Source organism: Podarcis tiliguerta (genome assembly GCF_965153285.1).
Source record: "Podarcis tiliguerta genome assembly, chromosome: 4".
Classification (NCBI taxonomy): Eukaryota; Metazoa; Chordata; class Lepidosauria; order Squamata; family Lacertidae; genus Podarcis; species Podarcis tiliguerta.
Window position 1 is genome coordinate 81,785,134 of NC_139537.1, and position 10,751 is coordinate 81,795,884.

Here is a 10,751-nt window from a genome sequence, read left to right on the forward strand (position 1 = left end):
TTATTGTGAGGAACAGTTTGCATTTATCCTTCCCGGAATTAACTGCTCTCCAAACTTGGAAAGGCTCTCTTGTATCTGGCTCCAGCATTTTGATTCATCTGCCCTGTCATCTGATCTTGACAAATCTCTGAATGAATTGAGTGTGTGCGTGCGTGGAGTGGGTGAGGAGGAGAGAGATGGCAAGGGCTTATGGGGACCCTTTCCCTTTATTAACCCTTGGTTAATAATGTGTGAAGAGCTAACAACAGAAAAGGCTCCAGTGTTCTTTTGTCAAAAAGCTTGGAGGGACGCTTCTTGAAAGGAGCCATTCTTTCCTTAATGCATACTCAATTAGTGAGGGAGCCCCGTGCTAAGCGACCACGAGACGGAGAGGAAGTCTTTTCTTGGATGACTTTCCAGTGACTTTCAGAGATTTATGGGCATTGCACAAAAGGAAGCATTGTAATGACAACGTACGAAGCATTTCTCCAAAAATCTCAATGCGCGTACCTTGCTTTGTGAGCGAGGGAAGCTTTTCAACGGTGCTGCTGCTGTGCTTTTTCATAGTGCCAAAAAAACATTTTTTTAAGAAGACGACCAAGTGTTAAAATTAATTAATATTTTGTGCTTGGCGGAAAAACTTGCCATGCCGTGTACAAACAGGAAACATAGCAATGCATAGTGTTTGTCAGCACTTGTTGAATGATGAATGTACATCTGTGTAGCATTACAAGTATGACACCGTGAGGCTCCTCCTGTGTGGAGCCAGGGCCCCTTTTGTTCTTGAAAGTTAGATTCACGGTCAAGTTGGAAGAACCTGAGTGAATATTTTTTACTGGGACCAGCATTAACTTGGCATGTGACCTGTGCAGTGGCGTAGCGTGGGTTGTCAGCACCCGGGGCAAGGCAAGTAATTTGCGCGCCCCCCCCGCTGCACTGTCCCTCCCCCAGATAGTCCCTCGCTCTCTCTCCGCATCGCATCGCACCGCACACCTGCACCCTCCCCTCCACAGTGGGCGGCGACCCGGCAGCTCGGATCAGATTCGCACAGCCAGCACTGCAGTGAGAGAGAGTGAGTGAGCCAGGTAGGGGCAGAGAGCTGCGAGTGCGAGTGCGCCCCCCCAGATGTTGCGCCCGGTGCGGCCGGCCCCCCCTGCACCCCCCATGCTACGCCACTGGACCTGTGCAAGCGTACAAGTAGCACCTCAGCATGGAGTGATTACAGTAGGGCTCGTTGGAGGCTGATTTCCCCTCTCCCACTACTTGGGGTACACACATGCAGTGTGATGGGCCTTTTCAGAAACCAGGAAGTCTGTGCACACTTCCCATACCCTGTGCATGCTTCCCCACGGTTTGCTGTGTGCAGATGAAGGGCTATGAATATTTTGAATAAATCAATCAATCTCCAGCTCTCCCTCTCACCTGATCCCAAAGGAAGGGCTATATAGGGATGTGGAAAGGGTGTGCAGGTGTGCTAATCTCTACTATCTCCTTGTGCACACATGCTGTGAAGGTGGGAAACAGGGCTCTGTTGTGACCTATGAAAAACCTCCTTGTATGAGGCCTGTGGGCAACCTAACCTAAACGGCCTCGGCCCTGAAGGAGCGTCTCCACTCCCATCGTTCATCCCAGACACTGAGGTCTAGCTCCGAGGGCCTTCTGGTGGTTCGCTCACTGTGAGAAGTGAAGCTACAGGGAACCAGGCAGAGGGCCTTCTTGGTAGTGGCGGCCACCCTATGGAGTGCCCTCCCATCAGATGTCAAAGGAAATAAACTATCTGATTTTTAGAAGATATCTGAAGGCAGCCCTGCTTAGGGAAGTTTTTAATGTTTGATGTTTTATCAGTTTATAATTATTACAGTGGTACCTCTGGTTATAAACTCAATTCGTTCCAGAGGTCCATTCTTAACCTGAAACCATTCTTAACTTGAGGTACCACTTTAGCTAATGGGGCCTCCCGCTGCCACCGGCGCTCAATTTCTGTTCTCATCCTGAGGTAAAGTTCTTAACCCAAGGTACTACATCCGGGTTAGCGGGGTCTGTAACCCAAAGTGTTTGTAACCCGAGGTACCACTGTATTATTATTATTATTTGCTGGGAGCCACCCAGAGTGGCTAAGGAAACCCAGCCAGATGGATGGGGTATTATTAATAATAGTAATAATATCCTCATGCTTACTGTGCACCCGCTGCATTTCCAGTGATGGGTTTTTAATTTGTGTTCACAAAACGTTATCCAAATGCATATGTGTCCTGTACTTGCAAATCCCTACTGGTTGATGCGTTGCTTTTCTAAGCAGCTTCTCTAAGCAGTTTCACACCCTTAAGCCATTCCTAATTCACCTCTAGCCAAGGTATGAACACTTTCACATGGGGTAAAGACATCGCCACCTGTCAGCAGCCCCTGGTGTGTGCACAAACAGAAAGGAATCTTGACCGTGAGTAAGCTGTGCTGTTGTCATCGACTGGTTGGACACAATGGAACAGTGGGAGGAACCATTTGGGGAACCACAAAGGAAGAAGGCTCAGAGCCCAGGGAATGGTGGTGGGACAACGATGAGTGGTCAGAGGGAGAAGATGGGGAAGAGGCAGTGTCAGAAGCTGAAGAGACAACAGAGTTTAGTGAGCAGGAAGATGCTGGGGCAGAGAGCAGTCCTGATTCAGAGGCTGGAGATGAGGAGGGCCAGGAGACAGAGATGAGGCTGGCTGCTGAAGAGTCCAGGGAGTCTCCCCCTCCTGTTGTGGCCAGCTCCTTTCCCTGTGGTCTCCCAGAACACTCAGTGAAATGAAAAGAGCAGAGGAGAGATTTGTTGTGTGCAGGCGCAGTCTCTGCCTGCTTGGAAAGAACCCTGAAGAGGAGAGGACCTTCTGCCCTCACAGCTGCCTCATTGGGGTCAAGACCTACTGGGAAGAGTTGCTGGAATCACTAGGCCTGCACTGTTTTGGTTTCTTTGAATAAAGAGTTAACTTTACTGACACCAGTGGGACGCGGGTGGCGCTGTGGGTAAAACCTCAGCGCCTAGGACTTGCCGATTGCATGGTCGGCGGTTCAAATCCCCGCGGCGGGGTGCGCTCCCGTCTTTCGGTCCCAGCGCCTGCCAACCAAGCAGTTCGAAAGCACCCCCGGGTGCAAGTAGATAAATAGGGTCCGCTTACTAGCGGGAAGGTAAACGGCGTTCCGTGTGCTGCGCTGGCTCTCCAGATGCAGCTTGTCACGCTGGCCACGTGACCCGGAAGTGTCTGCAGACAGCGCTGGCTCCCGGCCTATAGAGTGAGATGAGCGCACAACCCTATAGTCTGGAAAGACTGGCCCGTACAGGCAGGGGTACCTTTACCTTTTACTGACACCAGGTTTTTCCATTGTGGACCTCCACCTGACTCTGGATCCTGACATCATGAAACGAGAGGAGCAAAGTCAGATACACAGGCGTAGTCTCCGATTGCTTAGAAAAAGCTCTGGGGAGGAGGCAGCGGAGTCTGCTGTGGGGAGGCAGGAGCCTTCAGTGTGGCAACTGATTTCATGGAGTAAGACCTATGGGGAATGAGCTGCTGTGCTCATTAGTCCTGACACTCCACCAAGTCTGTGGAGATAGTGGTTTTGCTAATAAAGAGTTAACTCCAACTTCAAACTGTGTGATTTGCTGGACTGGTTGGTTTTGTGACAGTTGATGTGAGCAACTGGTGGGGTGGGGGTGGGGGAAAGTGCTATAAAATTTGGATGGTAGGGGAACAACTTCACCTCACTCTGAGGCAGTAATGGGAACACACTACTAGAAGAGATCTGCTCCAAGTTCTTGTGTTAATTGCTCCAGTATCTCCCCAGCCCCCACTTCTAATTTTCCTTCAGCAGTACATTTGCATTATTCCCTCAAAGCATAGCTAATGAAATTATTTAAACCTGAATGAGTTTTGGGTTTTATGTGACATGCAATCAATTTATTACATTATTTCACTGGATTGTTCCATTGCTGAAAGCTGCGCGAGAAATTCCTCATAGATGACTTTTGGAGGTAACCCGTGTCTCTTTCCAAGCGCATCTCAATAATGCTGTGTTACGATCCTTGAATAATTAAATTAGTGGGGTTTCATTGGAAAGGGGATTTAGCATTCTCCACATCGTCTGCTGGGCTAATCCACATTACAGGAAAGGCAAAGCCTCAGTCGTTTGGCACTTGTTTATATGAATAGTCAAGTCAGCTGAAGTGTGGTTATGCCATTGAATTTGGATGGCCACTGACAGATTTCAAAAAAGGGGGAAAGCATCACCAGAATTAGAGGACAAAAAAAGAACACTGATTTACATAAATTTTGCATATGTTACTTTAGACCAGTGTTTCCCAAACTTGCGTTGCCTGCTGTTTTGGGACTGCAATTCCCATCATCCCTGACCGTTGGTGCTGCTACCTAGGTATAATGGGAGTTGTAGTCCAAAAACAGCTCGAGACCCAAGTTTGGGAAACACTTCTTTAGACTGATAAATGCAAATTTAGAAGTAATTACTATAAATACAGTAAATGTCTCACCATACCGGAGAATACTGTGCAACTTCAGCTGTAAAAATGAGGTTGGATAATTTTAGGGACCAGTTATCTAGGAGATGGGAGTTGCCTTACTTACTTAATCAGATGCGCTCTGTATATTCTGCAATATTCAGAACAAAGAGAAGACATTATTACAATTGCCTCTGCTTTAAGCAGTTGAAATCAGCAGTATTAGTAAATCCAAGATTGCTGGTGGGAAGAAGGTTGAGATTGAGGAGGAGGACTAGCTCCTTGTCTAAGGCCAGCTAGTGAGTTCACAGCAAAGGTAAGATTAAAAGCAAGGACTTTTGATTCACAGCTCAGCTACATAGTCTACTATATTTGCATTTCAGACCACTTGCAAGGTATCTGAGAATTCTGGTAAGGAATTCTCATCCTCATCCACCGAACTACAGCTCCTGAGGAAATGGGAACAAGGATTAAACCAGCAGTATGGTACATATTTTAAGAAGTGTTTAGGGTATTCTTGAAGGGCATAAAATAAGCAGCGTCCTCTCTAATGGTCACGTCTGTCCTGGAAATATTAGAAAAGCAGAAACATGATGCTGTAATCCTAATTGCCCCCTTTCAACATCTCTTCAAACATTATTTCCCGACTTGGAATAACTTTAAGTGCCCAATAACAGGCTCTTAAACGTAGATTAGGTTTATGACATTCAGTGTAAATGTTTACATTTCTAGAAGAAGAGTCTGAGCTCAAGGCTGTCTGGAAAGCATATCCTGAGGCCATGTAGGCCTGTCCTTAGTGCCAGATGCGCAGATGCTATCGTAGTTTCTTTGTGATTATTCTGTGTGTGCTCAGAGGCATAATCCTTCGACTGAAAACAGGTTCTAGTGCTAAGTGATGCACCAAAGTTTGTTTTTTAAAGACTGCAATAAAATGTGCAGCAATTTAGAAGAAGAATAAAAACAGCAAATAAAAGCATCAGGGACAAACTCTTCAGAATAATTGCACCTCAAATCTCTTCTGTCAGGAATTAAGCATTTCCTCTTAAATGTCTTGATTTTTCCACACAAGGAGATCACACTATAAAGTATGCTCTTTCTTGAACTGGCCAAACTAATGCTAGGATCTATGAATGTTGGTTCTTTCAATTTCCAATTTTTCCCCTCTTAAAATTCTGTTTTCTACATTCTACAGTAATTTGTGATTCCCTCCCAAACCCTCAAACCCAAAATGAAAACTCTTCAGCATTTTAGTGCGCATTTCTCCTAATAAACACTTTTCGACGCAGCTTCCACTACACATTTTTGCATCCAGTTTCTCTGGATTAGGATATATTTGCATATGTTATTTCTTATATGTGTGTGTGTGTGTATGTGTATATATATGTGTATACACACACACACACACACACACACACACACACACATGCTCTTATGCAAACTTTTACCTAGCAGATGCACTTTATATACATTGTATTGCAAAATTCAGACTGTATTGCAAAATTCGGAAAAGTAAATTTTTTTAAGGAGAGCTGTGTTCCGAGTTCTCGTTTCAGAGACTGTCACTTCGACAGGTTTGAGCTGAATCGATTTCCGTCCCCAATGCCTGTTGCCAGCATGGACCAAACCTGAGACCAACGTGTTCATTCAGAACTAGACCAAAAGTGCCGAAAAGGAAAGGTATCGCTTGAATGTTGTTGTCGCTACAGCTTTATTCTCTCCACCCCTCTTTTAAGTAAACTATACACTGGTCTTTCGTCAACCTGGTAATTCCAAGGCACCATCTGCCATCAAAGGAAACTCCAGTGTATACGTGGCAGTAGCAACTGAACGGAGAGTTGGGCGGAAGGAAAAGCATCACTGAGGATGTCCTGATAACTTCTAAATGTTTGGACCCAGCCGCTAGGTGTGGCTCTTTCAATGTCCTGCTCATCTAAAGGCAGAGAGGATGTTTAGGCAAAAAGCAAAGGCTGTTTCTCTTAGGTAATAGGAAGAGCACTGGGGTGTGTGCTACAGTAATTATGAAATGATAGAAGAAGTGGGGTGGGTTCGTTTATTTATAATGTTATAAGAATTTTAAGGTCTTCGATACAGAATAAATGTTCAAAAATGCACACATATCTAAATATATGAACCACGTGTCTTAAATAGTAGGGGAGAGCAATCCTGAAGCCATTTTTACTCTCCCAATGACTAATAATAATAATAATAATAATAATAATAATATATTTATACCCTTCCCATCTGGCTGAGTCTCCCCAGCCACTCTGGGTGGCTCCCAATCAAGTGTTAAAAACAGTACAGCATTAAATATTAAAAACCTCCTTAAACAGAGCTGCCTTCAGATGTCTTTTAAAGATAGGGTAGCTGCTTATTTCCTTCACATCTGAAGGGTGTGCCACAGGGTGGGCGCCACTACCGAGAAGGCCCTCGGCGCTGGATCTCAGTGTCCGGGCTGAATGATGGGGGTGGAGACACTACTTCAGGTATACAGGATATATTTAAATATTCCTCTGCAGTAAGGGAGGCAAATGGGGAAAGCCTTCCCATTGTCTTTTTCCTTGCAAATCCTGTCTTAAGGGCACATTTGTGTATGAATAGGGTGAGCCTGTGACCTGGATTCAGGAACTAAAGTATTAACCATCGCAAAAGAATGGCCAGGCTGCCCAGGTAACGCAATCAATGACCATTATCAGATATCCTGACCGACAGGATTTCTGCTGTAGACCACCTCTTTGTATGTATGTTTTATGGCTGGTGGTCTTAGGCTACAGGGTGGGCAATTTCAAAAGACTATATAAGGGTTCGCACACCATTGTTCAGGGTTCTCCTCCCTCCTGCGTGTGGTGAGTGGGGACCCTGTTGCAACAGTTCCTTTAATAAAAATCAGGCTTAGTAGACACTTTGCTTCTCAATATACTCTGGTTGGCCTTTGCTATTTTCTCCTACTGACAGGGAACCCACTTAAGGACTCTATACAGGCTCTGGAATACCCCATAAAGGAAAAGGAGCAGGGTTTTTTTTATCACAGTAAAACAAATCATAGAACTATAGAGTTGAAAGGGACCACAAGGATCATCTAGTAGAACCCCCTGCAAAGAATGTATTTTACGCTCGAACTCATAACCCTGATGTACCCAATTTGCAAACTAATATATGCTAAACCTTTTCCTACATGGGGCATGTGATGTTGCCACATGCATCCATATCTGAAAGCTCATCCCTGTGTATTAGTCCACAAATGGTATGAATTGGTGCTTTTATGAAAAATGTAAGATTGTTAAACGAGTCGCTTGAAGTACAGCCAGAGATGGCAAGTGATCATTTTAATGAAAAACTCTCTTCCAATCATATACATTTGTCAGGGGTCATGAAGCCCGTTTTTTAGTTATTTAATAAAAAAAAAAAGCTGTAAACAGAGACTGTAAACAGATCTATAGTTTATCTTTTGAGATGCTGAAGTAAGGGTAAGTTCAGCTAAATCAATGAAAGGTGAGGACAGAAAGAACACTTTATCTAATGAAACAATGTACAAATATCTTTATTGATAATTCAGTTTGCTTACATTGTAGTAACCGTAACAGTTGATTTTTAAGTATCCATAAAAAGCAAAATACACAAATATTTTACATGTTCATAAAACTATATTAAAACAAAGAATATTAGCTGCAACAAGCAGCCTAATTTACCTCTCCTAATCCACCTGCTCTGGTATGAGCAGCGAGGGGAAGATAAAACTCTATGGAAAAGCGGTACAGATCTCTCCGTGAATGTATCCCTTTTTGCTGAGAAAAAGGGGAAAACATTTCAATGGCAGTGAAGGGCAATTCTGAACCAAGAACCACATGGTATACTGTATATGTAAACCTCTTTCGTGTCCATCATTCACTGGAGAGCCGAAATATTGTTTCCTTGTACTTTTAATTAAGAGCCACAACCCAATGTACACCACACTATTTATATGACCAGCATTTATCGTGTTACGCATGTAGGCCATGATCCAGCACAGAGAAATTCACAGGATCTTCACAGTTTCCAGAGGTCTACTTGTGTTAATCCGTTGCGACAAAGCCAGCAAATGGTTCTGTGTCACCTTAAAGACTTATCCGATTTATTAAGGCATCAAGATTTTGTGGGCTAGAGTCCACTTCGTCAGATAAATGAAGGGTTGTTTCCATAAGCTGGCAGGTTTATATTTTACATGGGATCAAGCAGCAATGGAATGCATGAAACAATTCAGTTAAAGGATGCAAAGAGAGAGGAAGAGACCAAGTGGTTGGGGAAGAACTCTGTATCCAATTGGGATGTCTAAATAGGGGAACTTTAAAAACAGTCGGACCTTTTCCTGTCTGTTTAATTATCTTACGTTTGTATTGCTTCAGAAAATATTTGCATAGTAGAGGTAGTTCCTTCTTATGGCTACATTTTTAAAAAGAGCTTATAGCTAGATCTGTTAGGCTTGCCTTGCTCGACTCTTCCATATCCACCTGAAGCTGGCCAGCTGATCAGAACAACAACAACATCCTGGTCAGATGTTAGCAGTTTGATCTGCAGAAATTCACATGTGATGTTTTTGGCAGCGTGGAAGTAACCATTATCACTTGCTAGTGTCTGCAGCATAATCTGCTCTTAAAGGCACAGCATCAGAAATCAGTACAGTCAGACCACATGTTGCGTTAGGTTCGTGTTGCATCTTTTTAGCTTGCGAACGTGGCAAACCCAGAAGTGTATACTTCCAGGTTTCACTGAACGTGCAGAAGCGTTCTGTGTGTTCCGCGCATGCGCAGAAGCGCCGCTCTAGTTGCGGACTTTTCGGGGTGCAAACAGCACCCCAGAACGGATCACGTCTGCAACTAGAGGTACCACTGCATATATATATATATAAAGTTGGCAACCCCAATCAGTGTATGGAAAACCACCATTTCTGGAAGGTTCCTATTCTCAAAAGTACTGGATAAAATGAAATCTGAGGATAATATATTTAGAATACACAATTGTCTAAAGATTAGAGAGCATTTATGCTCTGCATCCATAATATATGACCAACGCATGTTCCACAGGTGACCAAATTCCTGCACGGAAGGCGATTTGTTAAAAACCCACACGTGGATTTTGTTGCATGTCGGGATCAGCCCAAGGTGCTTTCCACAGAGGAATTTAGGATTGAGTGTAACAGCTCTAAGACACATTAAAATAAACTCATCAAGGGGAAAATACCCCCATACATCATACAATGAAGACTACATTTTAAATAGAATTACAAATATCATATACGTACAGTACTGAAATACTAGAAACAGTAGCAATAATACTGAGCAGATTCGAATAGACAATTTATTTGGTTTCCCATTGACTTCAGAGGTTAAAAGTGCTAGTCAACCGTCCGTGGTAAACAGTCGATCAGAACCAATGTTGGATTGACCATGCCAACATTAATACTTTTGCCTCTTTCAAACTAACTGCTAAAGGGCATGGCAAGATTAAGGTGAAAGCAGTGTGTGTGTGTTTGTGTGTGCGCGCACACACACATGCGCACAGAGTTTATGGCTAGTACTAAAGCACATGAACGAGGGACGCGGGTGGCGCTGTGGGTTAAAGCCTCAGCGCCTAGGGCTTGCCGATCAAAAGGTCGGCGGTTCGAATCCCCGCGGCGGGGTGCGCTCCCGTTGTTCGGTCCCAGCGCCTGCCAACCTAGCAGTTCGAAAGCACTCTTGGGTGCAAGTAGATAAATAGGGACCGCTTACTAGCGGGAAGGTAAACAGTGTTCCGTGTGCGGCTCTGGCTCGCCAGAGCAGCGATGTCACGCTGGCCACGTGACCCGGAAGTGTCTTTGGACAGTGCTGGCCCTCGGCCTCTTTGAGTGAGATGGGCGCACAACCCTAGAGTCTGTCAAGACTGGCCCGTACGGGCAGGGGTACCTTTACCTTTACCTTTAGAGCACATGAACACATTTCATATCTAGGACATTCACCCATGCATCTTACTTTTTCTATGGTATTTTTCACCAGAAATAAGAGTGTGTACAGCATATTCACTATGGTTGAATTATTCAATCTCTTAAGACCTAGGACACAAGACCTTTGATTTCTTATGCATCTGCTTTCATCCTAATTGCCAAAGAATCATGGGAACTGTAGTGTTTGTTAAGGGTGCTGGGAGTTGTAGTTCTGCGAAGGGTAAACCAGTTCTTGGGACTCTTTGGCGGAAGCCATGAACTTTAAATGTACGCATTCCACTCTGCTCCTGCAAATTCCTCTATTGTCCTTACCTCAATCACTCTACAGCT

General features: G+C 44.3%; 1 long non-coding RNA gene across 1 annotated transcript; it reads right to left on the reverse strand.

Annotated features, from left to right (window-relative positions):
- Positions 1-7,990: 7,990 nt before the first annotated feature.
- On the reverse strand, positions 7,991-10,692 carry LOC310676342. Its single transcript, XR_014510470.1, has 2 exons — positions 10,396-10,692; positions 7,991-10,018 (listed from the first exon to the last, which is right to left on the reverse strand). It is a non-coding gene; the product is annotated as an uncharacterized lncRNA (long non-coding RNA).
- Between the last annotated feature and the right edge of the window lie 59 nt (positions 10,693-10,751).